This window comes from Salmo salar, chromosome 09, assembly GCF_965601325.2.
Source record: "Salmo salar chromosome 09, fSalSal1, whole genome shotgun sequence".
Lineage (NCBI taxonomy): Eukaryota > Metazoa > Chordata > Actinopteri > Salmoniformes > Salmonidae > Salmo > Salmo salar.
In genome coordinates this window covers 113,513,564-113,531,747 of record NC_138299.1, presented here as the reverse complement: position 1 = coordinate 113,531,747, position 18,184 = coordinate 113,513,564, and the positions used below count along the sequence as shown (strand labels likewise).

The 18,184-nt window shown below is 42.4% G+C and overlaps 1 pseudogene across 1 annotated transcript in view; it reads left to right on the top strand.

The window, feature by feature from the left end:
• LOC106612344 (autophagy-related protein 16-1-like) overlaps positions 1–18,184 on the top strand; it is a 99,860-nt pseudogene that overhangs the window by 8,723 nt on the left and 72,953 nt on the right. The window contains exons 3-8 of the transcript XR_014378664.1: positions 3,024–3,097; positions 3,352–3,588; positions 7,505–7,519; positions 7,741–7,806; positions 8,176–8,262; positions 8,806–8,867. The product of XR_014378664.1 is annotated as an autophagy-related protein 16-1-like (transcript). The remainder of the gene's footprint in view (positions 1–3,023; positions 3,098–3,351; positions 3,589–7,504; positions 7,520–7,740; positions 7,807–8,175; positions 8,263–8,805; positions 8,868–18,184) is intronic.

Sequence of the window (18,184 nt, the reverse complement as noted above, 5' to 3'; positions counted from 1 at the left end):
ATTGTCCCAAAACTTTTTGGAATTAGTGCTGCAGGATGCAAATTTCTGTTTGAAAAAGCTAGCCTTTGCTTTCCTAACTGACTGTGTATAACTATAAGAAATCTAAAATGTGTCATTACATCCTGCTCATGTGGCTAGATATCAAGCTTCTTGGTACTGCAGAGATATTCAATCCCCTCTGGATTAAGATCCCTGTTGCTCAAATTGTTTTTTGTGTCAAATGGAAATAGCTCCCCTTGTGTGTGCTTCCGGTAATACTGTATACCCCGGTATGGTATGAAAATCTGGATACCGCCCAACCCTAGGCTACTTTGTAGCTAGTTAACATTTTAAGGTTTTTGGGAAACCTTTCCATTTATCATTAGCATCGCTATATTTTTCCTGTTCCATGTTTGAAAGTGGGATGTTTCTTTCATATGAGGCATTTCTTATCTTGTTTCAAAGTAGCCTAGCCAAAACCCCACCGTGGAAATATGGAGGCAATTATTTTATAAAGTTGTCCTCATATGCACTCTCCTGTTCTATTGGTTTTCAAATCAACTTTAATTTTATAGCATTCAAAGGAATTATCCTAGTTATATTAACAACCCATGATAGTGGTTGCATCTTTAGATCTCTGCTTTCTCTAAATGTTGAATCTCTGTCCATGAAACCGCCCACAAGTGTTTTCCCGCAAATTGCAATATTATCACGTAGGCCTACAGCTATGTAGGCCTACCGCATCTGCTGTTTTCTACACAATGTGTGCCGGTGTGTTGCCCTCCCTGATAGCTGAGAGAGGATACATCTGCACTGTGACTGTCTAGACACGTAGCGCCGAATAGCCTTGGTTACTCCTCGACAGTCAGGCTTTTCATATGTTCCGCCAATCTACTGGAGTCCTCTGACTCCTCTTCTGCTTTCCTGTGCTGTGTGATGGAGGTTGGAATCTGCGCTGACATAACGTGATTGGCTGGTCTACATGGCCCGCTTCTGCCTCACTGTGCAGTAGCCTACTGCAAGGTGACTGGAGGCATTTTACCAGATCCACGCACTGGGTGAAATCCCTGTCAGCATATTACTGCAGCGACTGTTGAACGTGCTGGCGTTCTAAGGCAGCAATGCTCGTGCACACACATGGTGTCTGACTACTAGACCTGTAGGTTACAGCTGAACATTTTTTGAGCATTTACATTTTAAGACTGATTCAACATATTTTGATTTTCATTCTAGTGTATTGTTGGATTCAATGGTTTAAATGGGTGTTTTTGTACATATGGTTTTAATTGCTGCCTACATGGGTTATGGCTCATTGCCTAGTCTATCAAAACAATTTCATCTCCATACCCCAGCGATACCGCCAAACCCTACTTTGAATGATGGTAGCTTTTATCTTTCAAATTTAGCATTGAAACTGCAGTTATTGAATGCTGTAAACTTGATTTTAAATGATCATTGTGCAGTTGCTTGCTTTAGACACTAAAATCCTGAAGTGCTCCCTCGGGTCATAGTCAATTGAAATTTTACACAGTTCTGTGAGCAGGCATTCCTGTGTGAACTTTATGCATGCAACTGGGATAGGATTGCGCTTATTCCAGACATTGCAGTAGCACTATTTTCATTTCACGTTTTCTACTATCTGTGATAAACACGCCCCTCTCAAAAAGTACCAGGTAAGAGGTAGAGACAAATCTGATTTGATCCATAAACAAAACACACAATGGGCCAAAGCCAGAAAGGGTAATTCCAAGGCCGACTGGCAGTTATTTAGGGTACTGAGAAATGAATGCACCTTGTTAAAACAGAAATGCAAATTTGGCTTCTATTACGAATCAACCAAGGCAAACCTCAATAAACCGAGGAAATTATGGAAAACTATTAAACCCATGAATGCTAACACAAACTCTGGTCTTCTGCTGAAGTTGACATCTAAATTCAATGGATGGGACTGACAAGAATAAACTGCTTGACATGTTTTTAATAAGCATTTTGCTAAGGCTTGGCATTTATTTGATAATGAACTTCATCCTAACATCTCGAATGAGGCTGTGAATGAAACTGCCGCATGTGGGCCTATGGTTCATCTATTTCCTTTTACCAAGATTGCTCTTTCAGAAGTTGTAAAGGCACTCAAATCTATTGATATTAAGAAGGCGTCTGGCCCTGATGAATTTAACCCTTATTTTCGAAGGGAAGACGGACTCTGCAAATCTCCATCTGTATGCTGATGACACAATTATTTATTGTAGAGAATCTATTATTGAGAAGGCTTTCCAGGACTTAGTTGGCTTTTGATGCTATTCAAAGGCAATTTTTCGAATTGAAACTGGTGCTTAATGCAAGGAACACACAATGTATGGTTTTCTCTTCTATGAAAGTAGACAGATGGAGTCACTTGCAGATTTTAACTTTAAAAGGGCAGCACATTGATAGGGTCACCTCCTATAAGTATCTTGGGATTTGGTTAGATGAACAGCTTAATTCTAACCAGCACATTAACTTGACCAAGAAACTGAAGTTGAAATTGCATTTATTTTTTAGGAACAAATCTTGCTTTTCAATGTCAGAAAGGATCTTGTTCAAAGCACTTCTGTTTATCAGTGCTGGACAGAGAATAAGAATCAAAGGCTCCAATATTTGAGTTTCTCATGGGCCTCATTGCCTTATCACTCACAAGACCTCTGCCCTGTCCCCAAAGATGCTGTGACTGATGGCTGAAAATAAAGGATTACTCATGATCATGAGTCATGATCAATCAAAAGGGTGAAATTTGAACATTCGCTTGTTCTTCAAATATGACTTTTTGGACAAGATAATATCTATAGTGTATACTATGGTTGGTTAACTACTTAATTCGAACCAAATGTCTTAATGTTTGGGACTAGGTTAGCTGGAGCAAGGTCTGGACAAAAAAACGTGACTCTCCATTTATTTATTTGTTATTTTTTTACCTTTGGTTTGTTTGTAACCAACCAACTTGCCCTCAGTTGTGGATGTTTTGACTGAATGTCTTTCTCTTCTTTCTCACATTGGCTTTCATGTAGCTGGCCCAGAGTGTGATTGAGCTGAACCACCAGATTCAGCAGAAGGACAAGGAGATTAAGAGCAATGAAGCCAAGTGAGTCTACTCTCTACCTGTTATGAGTCTGTGTGATTTATTGGTCCTTTTGTATGTTCCAACACTCCAGCCATTTGCGATATTGTTGCCTACTGATGTCATTGACTCATTTCCATGATCCAGAGGGGGGATTTCATCCTGATGAATCACGGATTTCTGACCATCTTATATACATTACATTGATACACATTGCAATTGACCCAGCCCAAATCAGTGGTCCTCCTTTACAGTTTTTTGCGAAACTCATCTGCCAGGATGCAGGAGTACCAGCGGCAGATCACAGAGCTGAAGGGTGAGTGCTGGGAGCTGCGTGGCCAGCTACAGGACCTGGAGCAGGCCAACCAGACGCTGAAGGACGAGTACGAAGCCCTTCAGATCACCTTCGGCGCCCTGGAGGAGAAGCTGCGGCGCACCACCAATGACAACCAGGAGCTGGTGTCTCGCTGGATGGCTGAGAAATCCCAAGAGGCCAACAAACTCAATGCGAGACTGCAAGTTTGTAGGGTTGTCATGGTACCGCCTATCACAATACCAGGAAGTTTCATGACATGGAAACAAAACATAAAGCAGATTCCATTTCTTGAGGAAAACCACCTCAATGTTGGAAACAGCCTTATGTTGTCACTGAGTCACATTTTATTTATTCCAAGTTTTAGCACTCCATATTTTACATAAAGCTGGATTTCAAAGGACCATATAGTTTAGTATTGTTCGTGTTTTGTTTTTTTTTGCAAGGGAAAACTCTCTTAGTATCTTGATACTTGTAGCGTGAACCCTACAAATGTGCCAACCAGGGCGACACGGCTTGACTCGGCTGTAGTTGTATCATATACTGTGATGAGGGCGTAAGATATCAAATTTTATTTGTCACATGCGCTGAATACAACCGGTGTATACCTTAGTGAAATGCTTACTTACAAGACCTTAACCAACAATGCAGTTTCAAGAAAAAGTGTAAAGTAAAAAATGAATAGCCAAAATTAACAAATGAGTAAAGAGCAGCAGTAAGAGGCTATAAACAAGGGCTACCTGTACAGAGTCAATGTGTAGAGGCACTGGTTAGTCGAGGTAATATGTACATGTAGGTAGAGGTAAAGTGACTATGCATAGATAATAAACAAAGTAGCAGCAGTGTAAAGGTGGGGGGCAATGCAAATGAGTAATGAGTCTGAGTAGCCATTTGATTAGATGTTAAGGAGTCTTATGTCTTTGGGGTAAAAGCTGTTTGGAAGCCTTTTGGACCTAGACTTAGCGCTCCGGTACCGCTTGCCATGTGGTAGCAGGGAGAACAGTCTATGACTAGGGTGTCTGCTCTGACACTGCCTGGTATTGAGGTCCTAGATGGCAGGAAGCTTGGCCCCGGTGATGTACTGGGCCGTACGCACAGTAGTGCCTTGCGGTCGGAGGCTGAGCAGTTGTCATACCAGGCAGTGATGCAACCAGTCAGGATGCTTTCGATGGTGCAGCTATAGAACCTTTTGAGGATCTGAGGACCCATGCCAAATCTTTTCAGTCTCCTGAGGGGGAATAGGCTTTGTCGTGCCCTCTTCACGACTCTCTTGGTGTTTGGACCATGATAGTTTGTTGATGTGGACACCAAGGAACTTCAAGCTCTCAACCTGCTCCACGACAGCCCGTCGATGAGAATGGGGGCGTACTCGGTCCTCCTTTTCCTGTAGTCCACGTTCATCTCCTTTGTCTTGATCACGTTGAGGGAGAGGTTATACTTGACCTCCTCCCTATAGGCTGTCTCATCGTTGTCGGTGATCAGGCCTACCACTGTTGTCATTGGCATACTTAATGATGGTGTGGCCGCTGTGGTGTTGCCTACCCTAACCACCTGGGGGTGGCCCGTCAGGAAGTCCAGGATCCAGTTGCAGAGGGAGGTGTTTAGTCCCAGTGTCCTTAGCTTAGTGATGAGCTTTGAGGGCACTATGGTGTTGAATGCTGAGCTGTAGTCGATTTAATAACATTCTCACAAGTGTTCCTTTTGTGCAGGTGGGAAAGGCCAGTTTTATTTATTTTTTTACCCCCTTTTTTTCTCCCAATTTTGTGGTATCCAATCGGTAGTATTTACAGTCTTGTCTCATCGCTGCAACTCCCATACGGACTCGAGAGGCGACGGTTGAGAGCCATGCGTCCTCCGAAGCACAACTAAACCAAGCTGCACTGCTTCTTGACACAATGCACATCCAATCCGGAAGCCAGCCGCACCAATGTGTTGGAGGAAACACCGCTGTGCCCGGCCCGCCACAGGAGTCGCTAGTGCGCAATGAGACAAGGATATCCCTGCCGGCCAAACCCTCCCTAACCGGACAACGCTGGGCCAATTGTGCACCGCTTCATGGGCCTCCCGGCTGCGACAGAGCCTGGGCTCAAACCCAGAATCTCTGGTGGCACAGCTAGCACTGCGATGCAGTGCCTTAGACCACTGCGCCACCCGGGAGGCCTGGGAAAGGTCATGTTGAGTGCAATACAGATTGCATCTGTGGATCTGTTGGTGCGGTTGGAAATTGTAGTGGGTCTAGGGTTTCTGGGATAATGGTGTTGATGTGAGCCATGACCAGCCTTTCAAAGCACTTCATGGCTACAGACGTGGGTGCTATGGGTCTGTAGTCAGTTAGGCAGGTTACCTTATTGTTCTTGGGCACAAGGACAATGGTGGTCTGCTTGAAAAATGTTGGTATTAAATTCAAAGGGAGAGTTTGAAAATGTCAATGAAGACACTTGCCAGTTGGTCAGTGCATGCTCGGAGTACACACGTCCTAGTAATCCGTCTGGCCCTGTGGCCTTGTGAATGTTGACCTGTTTAAAGGTCTTATTCACATCGGCTACGGAGAGCGTTATCACACAGTCGTCCTGAACAGCTGATGCTCTCATGCATGTTTCAGTGTTGCTTACCTCGACACGAGGATAAAAGGCACTTAACTCTTCTGATAGGCTTGTGTCACTGGGCAGCTCGCGACTGTGCTTCCCTTTGTTGTCTGTAATAGTTTGCAAGCCCTGCCACATCTGACGAGGGTCGGAGCCGGTGTAGTACGGTTCAATCTTAGTCCTGCATTGATGCTTTGCCTATTTGATGATTCGTCGGAGGGCATAGCAGGATTTCTTATAAGCTTCCGGGTTTGAGTCCCGCTCCTTGAAAGCGGCAACTCGACTCTTTAGCTCAGTACGGATGTTGCCTGTAATCCATGGCTTCTGGTCGTGGTAGGTACGTACAGTCACTGTGGTGATGACGTCAACGATGCACTTATTGATGAAGCCAGTGACTGATGTGTACTCCTCAATGCCATCGGAAGAATCCCGGAACATATTCCAGTCTGTGCTAGCAAAACAGTCCTGTAGCTTAGCATCTGCTTCATCTGACCACGTAATTTTTTTTAAATTTATTATTAACCGAGTCACTGGTGCTTTCTGCTTTAGTTTTTGCTTGTAAGCAGGAACTGGGAGGATAGAGTTTGCCAGATTTGCCAATTGGAGGGAGAGCTTTGTACGTGTCTGTGTGTGGCGTAAAGGTGATCTAGAGTTTATTTATTTATTTATTTTTTCCCCTCTGGTTGCACATTTAACATGCTGGTAGAAATTTGGTGACACTTATTTAGTTACCCTGCAATAAAGTCCCCGGCCGGTAGGAGCATTGCCTCTGGATGAGCTTTTTCCTGCTACAATGAATATAGATTTAAACTCTTGATAAATAGTGTGGTCTACAGCTTATCATGAGATATTCTACTTCAGGCGAGCAAAACCTAGAGTCTTCTTTACTATTAGATTTTGTGCACCAGCTGTTTACAAATATACATACACCGCCACCCCTTGTATTACCAGAGGCCGTTCTATCCTGCTGAAACAGCGTAAAACCCGCAAGCTGTATGTTATTCATGTCGTCGTTCATCCACGACTCTGTGAAACACAAGATATTACAGTTTTTAATGTCCTGTTGGTAGGAGAGAGGTTATCGTAGTTTTTATTTTTTTTATTATCAAATCATTATAAGTTGGCTAATAGGACCGATGGTAAAGGTAGATTACCCTCTCGTCATTGGATCCTTACAAGGCACCCCGACCTTTGTCCTCTGTCTCTTTCTCCTGCGAATGACAGGGATGAGGGCCTTGTCTGCAATCTGAAATAATTCCTTTGCGTCTGACTCTTTTAAAGAAAAAAATCTTCCAGTATGAGATGAGTAATCGCTGTCCTGTTATCTAGAAGCTATATTCGGTCATGAGAGCCGGTGACAGAAACATTATGTACAAAATAAGTTACAAATAACGATAAACACACACAATAGCACAATTGGTTAGGGGACTGTAAAACAGCAGCTATCTCCTCCGGCGCCATTAATGTTCAATATGGAGCGACTAGGTGGCTGGCTTGGAGTTGAGATGGCTTGGAGACCCAGTTGTGGCTCAGTGATCGATTGTGTAGGTGCCCCCAAGTGGCCTGCAATTATAGTACGTTTTTGTATTTTAATCATGAAGCAAATGCTCTTATCTAGAGCAACTAGCAATCAATGGATTCAACTAAAGTAGGCAAAATGACCAAGTAACCTTCAGTTTAAATAAAACCTTCCAAATAACTGTTAGGTTGTTGTGCAATCCAGTAATTTATGTATTTTTGTAAAAAATTAAAATTGCTTTTCATTCCAGGCGGACACAAGCCAAGCTTCAGAAGGAGCTCGCAGATGCTGCGAAGGAGCCACTGCCCATGGCCGAGTAAGTACAGTTTACCGTAGAACCACAGAAGTCTACTCTGAGCGGAGGGATATAATACGAAGCAGGATAGAGGACTTGGTGAGCTAAACTGATCAGTTCTGAGCTCAACTGGGGATAACCGTTTAGTCAGGTACATTTCTTTACTGTCGCAAAGCATCTTAATCATCCCCTTCATTTTCCATACAATATTTAATCAGTCTACCTCAAATGTTGTATTAATCAAATGTTATGCATTTGAATATTAAAATGTTTATTACGCTGCACAGTTAGTAATGAGAGAGAGAGAGAGAGGATGTGAGGGATCAAGGAAATACAATTGAGACTCACCCATAGTGTTGGTGGTTAACTTTTCTGGTCTCCTGTCCTCAGGGAAGATGACATCGAGGTTCTAGTTGAGGATTCTGGGAAGGGCACTGGAAAGGCCTCTCCCGACCGGCCGCTCAGCCGCACCCCCAGGTGGGAGTGGGACTCAAACATGTTCTTAGTGAAACCCTTTCCAGAAACGGCCCCTATAGCCAGTCCTACACACTTGATGTAGATCTATAAGAATTGGATAGATCGAAACAATGGAAGTAGCTACACCTTGACATATGATATGAAAGGCTTGGGTGAAGTCGTTGTTAATCTGCATATTGTTTATACCAATTTTTTTTTTATTTCATTACTTTTTTAAATGACTTAGTTATTTGCAACATTAACAATGTCTACACTATATTTCGGATCAATTTGATGTTATTTTAATGGACAAAATATGTGCTTTTCTTTCAAAAACAAGGACATTTCTAAGTGACCCCAAACTTTTGAACGGTGGCGTGTGAGAGATGTCTTTGAAAATAATTGTTAAACCCTAGGTAGTATTTGAACCTAGGTCTGATTTATCTATTGAATCTATACAAGTGCTTAGAAAGTTGGCTAGGGATGTTTCTGGACTGGGCCATATATTGTTGGTTGAGTTATTGGGTCGCATATGAAATAACCCTCTCGGTCTTCCTCTTGTAGTAAATGTATCTCCATACAGCCTCCTCAAAGTGGCCTGTTGGACTCATTCTCCAACAAATTTGGTTGGTTCTCTGTGTGGCCAGTCTGATGCCTCCCGCTCTATGGGTGTCTGTCTGGTTGTCTGTCCTGGGTTGTGTTCATAAAGCACCAAACGGAAGAGAACCCACTGAAACTAGGGTTGACTACTAGGGGTGTATTCGCTAAGTAGTAAACGGTGTGGGACTAACTTAAATTTGTCACGCAGCCCCCCCCCCCCCCTGTATTCCGCTTCTTTTTGTTTTCTGTTGCATTACATTTTCCCTGCTGTTACTGTGGTTCCCATGTGGACACTCTCTGGGTGGGTCTGTCCATCCTGTTGATGATGGCTTCTCTCTCTGCAGCGTGTCTGAGTCTGTGCAGCCCGGACTCGTCCCTCCAGACTCCAGGTGAAACGTCACTGTGGTGTCTGTAGGGCTCACAGCTGTGTGCGTGCCTGTGTGTTCAGTGCCTTCGAAAGTATTCAGACTCCTTGACTTTTTCCACATTTTTGTTACTTTACAGCCTTATTCTAAAATGGATTAAATAAAAACGTCCTCAGCAATCTACACACAGTACCTCATAATGATAAAACGAAAACTGGTTTTTAGAAATGTTTAAATGTACAAAAAACAAACATACCTCATTTACACAAGTATTCAGACCCTTTGATATGAGACTTGTGGTGGCTAATTTCCGCATTACCAAATGAGGATTTACAAACACACCAGTCCGAGTTAAACTACATCTTTAATACTTAAGATACTTTTGCAAAAGTTCTTGACCCCACCAATGCATTCTCGCGAATGAATCATTTAATGAGGTGCTTACAGAATGGCTCAGGGATCTTTTATAGCAACGATACAGCCCCTTCAACGTACATTGACAAACCACAGATACTTAGTAACAGTTCACAAAGGTTACGTTTTGTATGACAGATATCCATAAAACACATCAGACAGTAACTGCTATGTCAACCTGGTTCATTATATAGCCCAGTATCTGGTCTCCTTAGAACTGTCCCTCCCAGGTACGGTATTGAACAGAACTATTTCATCCAATGGCATATATCAATTGTCAACTCTAGATACTCCCATCTCAAGCAAACCCCCTCTTGACCCCACTCCTGGACAGGCTCACTGGAGGGAGTGAGCCTCTAGGCCATATATTATCACAGGATAAGTGTGAGATCTAAGAGACCATGGTCCCAGACACTGCCATAAACCTCCCCACAATAAGGAAAAGGAGGGTGTGACTTGCTCACAGACATTGTGGAGACAAGTCATTGGTTCCCCAGTAATCACGCCATCCCTTCACATGGTTTAAGCATAGGTAAAGAGACATTCACATATGAAGACAATATTTCATTCGGTCCTCCTCTCTTGCTGATATTCTGCAGAGCAACGAGACAAGTAAAAGACAAGTCTGACCTCTTCCCCTCTCTGGGCCCCAAGTGTCTGAGCCCCAGCTAAGGGAAATGTGTAACTGAAAAGACACCAGAGTCCAATGGACACTTTCTAATGACAAGTACCTCAAATAAGCATATTAAACTTATAAAACATCTTAATTATCTATGTTACCCAACTAATTCTGATTCGTCCACGACAGACTCAAAATTGACCTCGGGTGCATCCTGTTTCCATTGATCATCCTTGAGATGTTTCTGCAACTTGATTGGAGTCCACCTGTGGTAAATTCAATTGATTGGACATGATTTGGAAAGGCACACACTTGTCTAAAGTCCCACAGTTGACAGTGCATGTCAGAGCAGAAACCAAGCCATGAGGTCGAAGGAAATGTCCATAGAGCTTAGAGACATGATTCTGTTGAGGCACAGATCTGGGGTCAGTGCCCTCCTTAAGTGGAAGAAGTTTGGAACCACCAAGACTCTTTCCTAGAGCAGGCTGCCCAGCCAAACTGAGCAATCGGAGAACGGCCTTGGTCAGGGAGGTGATCAAGAGCCCGATGGTCACTCTGACAGAGCTCTAGAGTTCCTCTGTGAAGAGAGAGAACCTTCCAGAAGGACAACAATCTCTGTAGTGTTCCACCAATCAGGCCTTTATTGAAGTGTGGCCAGACAGAAGCCACTCAATAAAAGGCACATGACAGCCCGCTTGGAGTTTGCCTAAAGACTCTCAGACCATGAGAAACAATATTCTCTGGTCTAATGAAACCAAGATTGAACACTTTGGCCTGAATGCCAAGCATCACATCTGGAGGAAACCAGGCACCATCTCTACGGTGAACCATGGTGGTGGCAGCATCATGCTGTGGGGATGTTTTTCAGCGGCAGGGACTGGGAGACTAGTTAGGATTGAGGCAAAGATGATTGGCGCAAAGTGCAGAGATCCTTGATTGAAAACCTGCTCCAGAGCGCTCAGGACCTCCGACAGGGTCGAAGGTTCACCTTCCATCAGGACAGCGACTCTAAGCACACAACCAAGACAACGCAGAAGTGGCTGCGGTACAAGTCTCTGAATGTCCTTGAGTGGCCCAGCCAGAGCCTGTACTTGAACCTGATCAAATATCTCTGGAGAGACCTGAAAATAGCAGTGCAGCAACACTCTCCATCCAACCTGATGGAGACAGAAGATCTGCAGAGATGAATGGGAGAAACTCTCCAAATACAGGAGTGCCAAGCTTGTTGAGTCATACCCAAGAAGACCCGAGGCTGTAATCGCTGCCAAAGGTGCTTCAACAAAGTACAGAGTCAACGGTCTGAATACTTATGTAAATGTGAGATTTCAGTTTTATATTTAATAGATCAGTCAAAATTTCAACAACTGTTTTTGCTTTGTTATTGTGTGTGTACAGTCGTGGCCAAAAGTTGAGAATGACAAATATTAATTTCCACAAAGTTTTCTGCTTCAGTGTCTTTAGATATTTTTGTCAGATGTTACTATGTGTCATGACATTGCCCTCTTTGAGTACAGGGAGGACAGTTGACCCCCTCCCCCTTGCACCCTCCCCCAACCTACCTCCCCCCACCCAGGCCCTGTGTGAAGGGGTCGTAAAATTCTAAAGGAGAATGTCCTGCCGCAGGGCCCAGTTGAGACAGGTTTCATAGAGAGACAAAGGAAATTCTTCCAACTCACAGAATTGGGGAACCGAACGACATTTATGTTCTGGAGAAGGTATAAAAGATCGGTGAAGAATCCAGCTACGAACTGGTCCGCTTGGTACAATTTAGTGATACTCAGAAGAGACAATATAGCCATATTACCATAATACTGTTTATATAATAGCCTCAGCTATGGGACTTGCATCTAAATGGTTGTATAAAATGTATTAATAAGGATAAAGCTATTTGTAATACATTGAGATGCTATGTACTGATGTTAACGTGATAGAATGTATTTCTGTTCAAAGCTTAAATCAGTCATCGGCACGCCCCCCAGGGACACAGACAGAACAGGCTTGTCACATGACGCCTGGTCCTATGTTCACGTATAAAACCCCCACCCTGATTTCCTTTCGACCAGGCCTCCACTCCATTACGAGTTGGCCAATAGGTTTGACCATCCAATTCCTCTACTGAAAGTTAACTACACCACGTGGTTAACTTTTAGACTATTGATACCGACAGAATAAGAACAAGTCTTTGATATTAATTATTAGTCTGCAGCTAAGTACTCTATCATCGAATGCGAAGACCGACGAAACATCCATCCTATAACGACATTAATGAATGCCGCTTTGAAAGATCCATTCTAACCGAGAGAGAACGCGGACAAAACTCTCCAACAGGACAAAAACTCTCCAACAAGGATCCCGACACACTGAGCGTAAATATATATTGATTGCAATTGTTCCCGAATGAGTGAGCGTTCATGTGCAAAGGATTAGCATATCAATTGTTAATATTTATCAACTCTGTGTGCCTTCTCCGCTGCCCCCACCCCCCTTATTTGTTTAACAGGCCGCCATGCCTGTTTAGCCGACTAGGGCACATTACTCCACCAATGCTTTGTAACGATAACCAACTGTTTGCATGCTTTCTGTGAATTACTTAGTTTAGTAAATAAATGATTTTAAGACAATTGATGTATGGATGACTTTAGTAAAGGCTGGATTCGTGCAGATACAACAATTTACGACGTTTGGAATGAGACTGGACGCGAGGTAAAATACACCATTTAAACCAGAAGATAATCGGCCTATATTATAATATATAATGTTATAATATAGGAAAGTTACATTAGGAAAATTATAACTTTGTAATCTGAATATTTTCCTTGGTGCCCTGATCTCCTAGTTAATTACAGTTAAACGATTAATCAGTTTAATCGCGTGATAATAATTACAGGGATTTATTTGATAAACATGAGGACCTGATCCCAGTATTGGGATTTATTGACAAGTGACCATGGCGGGAAATTCAAAACTGCAAGAATCTAATAATTTCAATTTCTCAAACAATCAACTATTTTTCACCATTTGAAAGATAAACATCTCCTAAATCCAACCACATTGTCCGATTTCAAAGAGGCTTTACGGCGAAAGCCATAAAGTTAGGTTATGTTAGGAGAGTACATTGAAAATAGCTGTGTGTAATGTTTTGTCAAATCAAAGACAGGCGTCACCAAAAGCAGATAACCAGCTAAAATTATGCACTAACCTTTGACAATCTTCCTCAGAAGATTCACTCCTAGGACATTATGTTATACAATACATGCATTTTTTGTTCCATTAAGTTCATATTTATATCCAAAAACAGCATTTTACAGTAGCGGTGAAATTCAGAATTTTTTTTCTCCCTCAAATGCTTCCGGTGAATCAGCGTTACAATTTACAAAATTACTATTCGAAAACATTGGTAAATTATAATATTGTCATTCAAAGAATTATAGATTAACATCTCATAAATGCTACCGCATTGCCAGATTTCAAAATAACTTTACTGGGAAATCACACTTTGCAATAAACGGGGTGCTATGCTAAGAACATGCTAAGAACAATAGGCTAGGATATACAGGTTAGCACCATCTAATATCAATAATACTATTGTAAATAAAACCTTTGATTATCTTCATCAGAAGGCACTTCCAGGAATCCCAGGTCCACAACAAATGTGGTTTCTTTCGACAAAGTTCATAATTTATGTCCAAATAACTCCAAGTTGTTCCATGTTGTTAGGCTCCTCAAAATGTAGGGCGGGGGGTGGGGAAAGTCACGACGAAAAGTAAAAAAAAATAAATCTATTTGCGTTCGTTCAAACATGTCAAACGTTGTTTAGCATCAATCTTTAGGGCCATTTTTAACGTGAAACATCAGTAATATTTCAACCCGACCTCTCCTGTGTCTTGAAAAACATTTTCAAAAATGTCTCGCCTCACATGCACGCGCAGGTGCGCGCAATAATGAAGTGACGACATCCCAGGGACGTCAACTTCCCTGCATTCTAATTCGGTCTCTGTTCATCATAGACACTTCAAACAACTTTATAAAGATCGTTGACATCTAGTGGAAGCCGTAGGAAGTGCAAAATGAATCCTTTGTCACTGTGTGATCTATTAGCAATGACTCAAATAGTACAGCCACAAAATTCTCATTTCCTAGTTGTATTTTTCTCAGGTTTTTGCCTGCCATATGAGTTTTGTTATACTTACAGACACCATTCAAACAGTTTTAGAAAATTCAGAGTTTTCTATCCAAATCTGTTAATACTATGCATGTCCTAGCTTCTGAGTTGGTGTAGGAGGCAGTTAAGAATGGGCACATTTTTTTTTCAAAATTCTCAATACTGCCCCCTAGCCCGTAGAGGTTAATGGTGCCCAAAGACACGACATGGAATACTGAAGTATAATTACAAGCATTTCATAAGTGTCAAAGGATTTTATTCACCATTACATGAAGTTGATTGAAAGAGTCAATATTTACAGTGTTGACCCTTCTTTTTCAAGACCTCTGCAATCTGCCCTGGCATGCTGTCAATTAACTTCTGGGCCACATCCTGACTGATGGCAGCCCATTCCTGCATAATCGATGCTTGGAGTTTGTCAGAATTTGTGGGGTTTTGTTTGTCCACCCGCCTCTTGAGGATTGACCACAAGTTCTCAATGGGATTAAGTTCTGGGGAGTATCCTGGCCGTGGACCCAAAATATCGATGTTTTGTTCCCCGAGCCACTTAGTTATCACTTTGCCTTATGGCAAGGTGATCCATCATGCTGGAAAAGGCATTGTTTGTCTCCGAACTGTTCCTGGATGGTTGGGAGAAGTTGCTCTCGGAGGATGTTGGTACCATTCTTTATTCATGGCTGTGTTCTTAGGCAAAATTGGCTTGGCTGATGGATGCTTTACCATGCTTTGCATGACACAGGACTGATGGTAGCGCTCACCTTGTCTTCTCCGGACAAGCTTTTTTTCCGGTTGCCCCAAACAATCGGAAAGGGGATTCATCAGAGAAAAGGACTTTACCCCAGTCCTCAGCAGTCCAATCCCTGTACCTTTTGCAGAATATCAGTCTGTCCCTGATGTTTTTCCTGGAGAGAAGTGGCTTCTTTGCTGCCCTTCTTGACACCAGGCCATCCTCCAAAAGTCTTCGCCTCACTGTGCATGTGTAACGCAAGTTGTCATGGAGAGAAGACCAAGGCGCAGCAGGTATGTGAATACTCATCTTTAATTAAAATAAAGGAGTAAAGCATCCACTTAACAATACAAACAAAGTGACAACAGCTACAGTTCTGCAGGCTAGAAACGCAGTGCAAAAACAACCACCCACAACCCCAAAGAAAAACACACACACCTATATAGGACTTCCAATCAAAGGCAACTATACACACCTGCCTTCAATTGGAAGTCCCAATCATCCACCCAACATTTAACCAACACAAACATGCCACGTCCTGACCCCAAAACTAAAACACTAGCTCCATCTGCTGGTCAGGACGTGACAGCATGCAGATGCACTCACACCTGCCTGCTGCAATTCCTGAGCAAGCTCTGTACTGGTGGTGCCCCAATCCCGCAACTGAATCAACTTTAGGAGACGGTCCTGGCGCTTGCTGGACTTTCTTGGGTGCCCTGAAGCCTTCTTCACAACAATTGAACTGCTCTCCATGAAGTTCTTGATGATCTTATAAATGGTTGATTTAGGTGCAATCTTACTGGCAGCAATATCCTTGCCTGTGAAGCCCTTTTTGTGCAAAGCAATGATGATGGCACGTGTTTCCTTGCAGGTAACCATGGTTGACGGAGGAAGAACAATGACTCCAAGCACCACCCTCCTTTTGAAGCTTCCAGTCTGTTATTCGAACACAATCAGCATGACAGAGTGATCTCCAGCCTTGTCCTCGTCAACACTCACACCTGTGTTAACCTCTATGGGACCGGCGGGACGAATTCGTCCCACCTACGTAACAGCCAGTTGAATCCTGTGGCGCGATTTTCAAAACCTTTGAAATGCTATTACTTCAATTTCTCAAACATATGACTATTTTACAGCTATTTAAAGACAAGACTCTCCTTTATCTAACCACACTGTCCGATTTCAAAAAGGCTTTACAGCGAAAGCAAAACATGAGATTATGTCAGCAGAGTACACAGCCAGAAATAATCAGACACCCATTTTTCAAGCTAGCATATAATGTCACAAAAACTCAGAAGACAGCTAAATGCAGCACTAACCTTTGATGATCTTCATCAGATGACAACCCTAGGACATTATGTTATACAATACATGCATGTTTTGTTCAATCAAGTTCATATTTATATCAAAAACCAGCTTTTTACATTAGCATGTGACGTTCAGAACTAGCAAATTCCCCGCAAACTTCCGGGGAATTCGCTAACAATTTACTAAATTACTCACGATAAACGTTCACAAAAAGCATAACAATTATTTTAAGAATTATAGATACAGAACTCCTCTATGCACTCGATATGTCCGATTTTAAAATAGCTTTTTGGTGAAAGCACATTTTGCAATATTCTAAGTACATAGCCCAGGCATCACGGGCTAGCTATTTAGACACCCGGCAAGTTTAGCACTCACCAATATCAGATTTACTATTATGAAAGTTTGATTACCTTTTGTTGTCTTCGTCAGAATGCACTCCCAGGACTGCTACTTCAATAACAAATGTTGGTTTGGTCCAAAATAATCCATCGTTATATCCGAATAGCGGCGTTTTGTTCGTGCGTCCCAGACACTATCTGAAATGGTAAATCAGGGTCGTGCTCATGGCGCAATTCGTGACCAAAAAAATCTAAATATTCCATTACCGTACTTCGAAGCATGTCAACCGCTGTTTAAAATCCATTTTTATGCCATTTTTCTCGTAAAAAAGCGATAATATTCCGACCGGGAATGTCCATTTAGCTAAACAGAGGAAAGTAAACAAAGCTTTCGGTCGACGCGGGCACGAGCCTGAGTCTCACAGTACTGTAACCAGCCACTACCCAAACGCGCTACTTTTTTTCAGCCAGAGCCTGCAAAGCCACGATTCAGCTTTTTACCGCTTCTGAGACCCTATGGCAGCCGTAGGAAGTGTCACGGGACAGCTAAGATCCTCACTCTTCAATAAACAGAGACAAGAAGAACGACACCTTGTCAGACAGGCCACTTCCTGCATGAAACCTCAGTTTTTTGCCTGCCAAATGAGTTCTGTTATACTCACAGACACCATTCAAACAGTTTTAGAAACTTTAGGGTGTTTTCTATCCATATGTAATAAGTATATGCATATTCTAGTTACTGGGTAGGAGTGGTAACCAGATTAAATCGGGTACGTTTTTTATCCGGCGGTGTAAATACTGCCCCCTAGCCCTAACAGGTTAACGAGAGAATCACTGAGAAGATGTCAGCTGGTCCTTTTGTGGCAGGGCTGAAATGCAGTGGACATGTTTTTGGGGGGGATTCAGTTCATTTACATGGCAAAGAGGGACTTTGCAATTAATTGCAAGTCTTCTGATCACTCTTCATAACATTCTGGAGTATGTGCAAATTGCCATCATACAAACTCAGGCAGCAGACTTTGAAAATTAATGTGTCATTCTCAAAACTTTTGGCCATGACTGTGGATTGATTAAATAGTTTTTTCCCCTCAGTCTTAGAACAAGGCTGTAATAAAATGTGGAAAAAGTCGAGGTTTCTGAATACTTTCCAAAGGCACTGTATGTGCGTTTTTAGAGGAAGCATCTTGATGACGCTACTAAAAGTAGTCCACGATGATGGCACGATTTTTAAATTTGGATTCTCAGTGAAAACAAATTAACACACTTAGTCATATTTTGTTTCCCATGTGGGATTTATCTATGGCCAAATCTGGGAATGACAGTTGCACTTATTGGCCGACCATCAAATTTTAAACTGATCTAAAGCATGGTTTTGGACTTGGCTATTGCTTCATTAGTAATTAAATG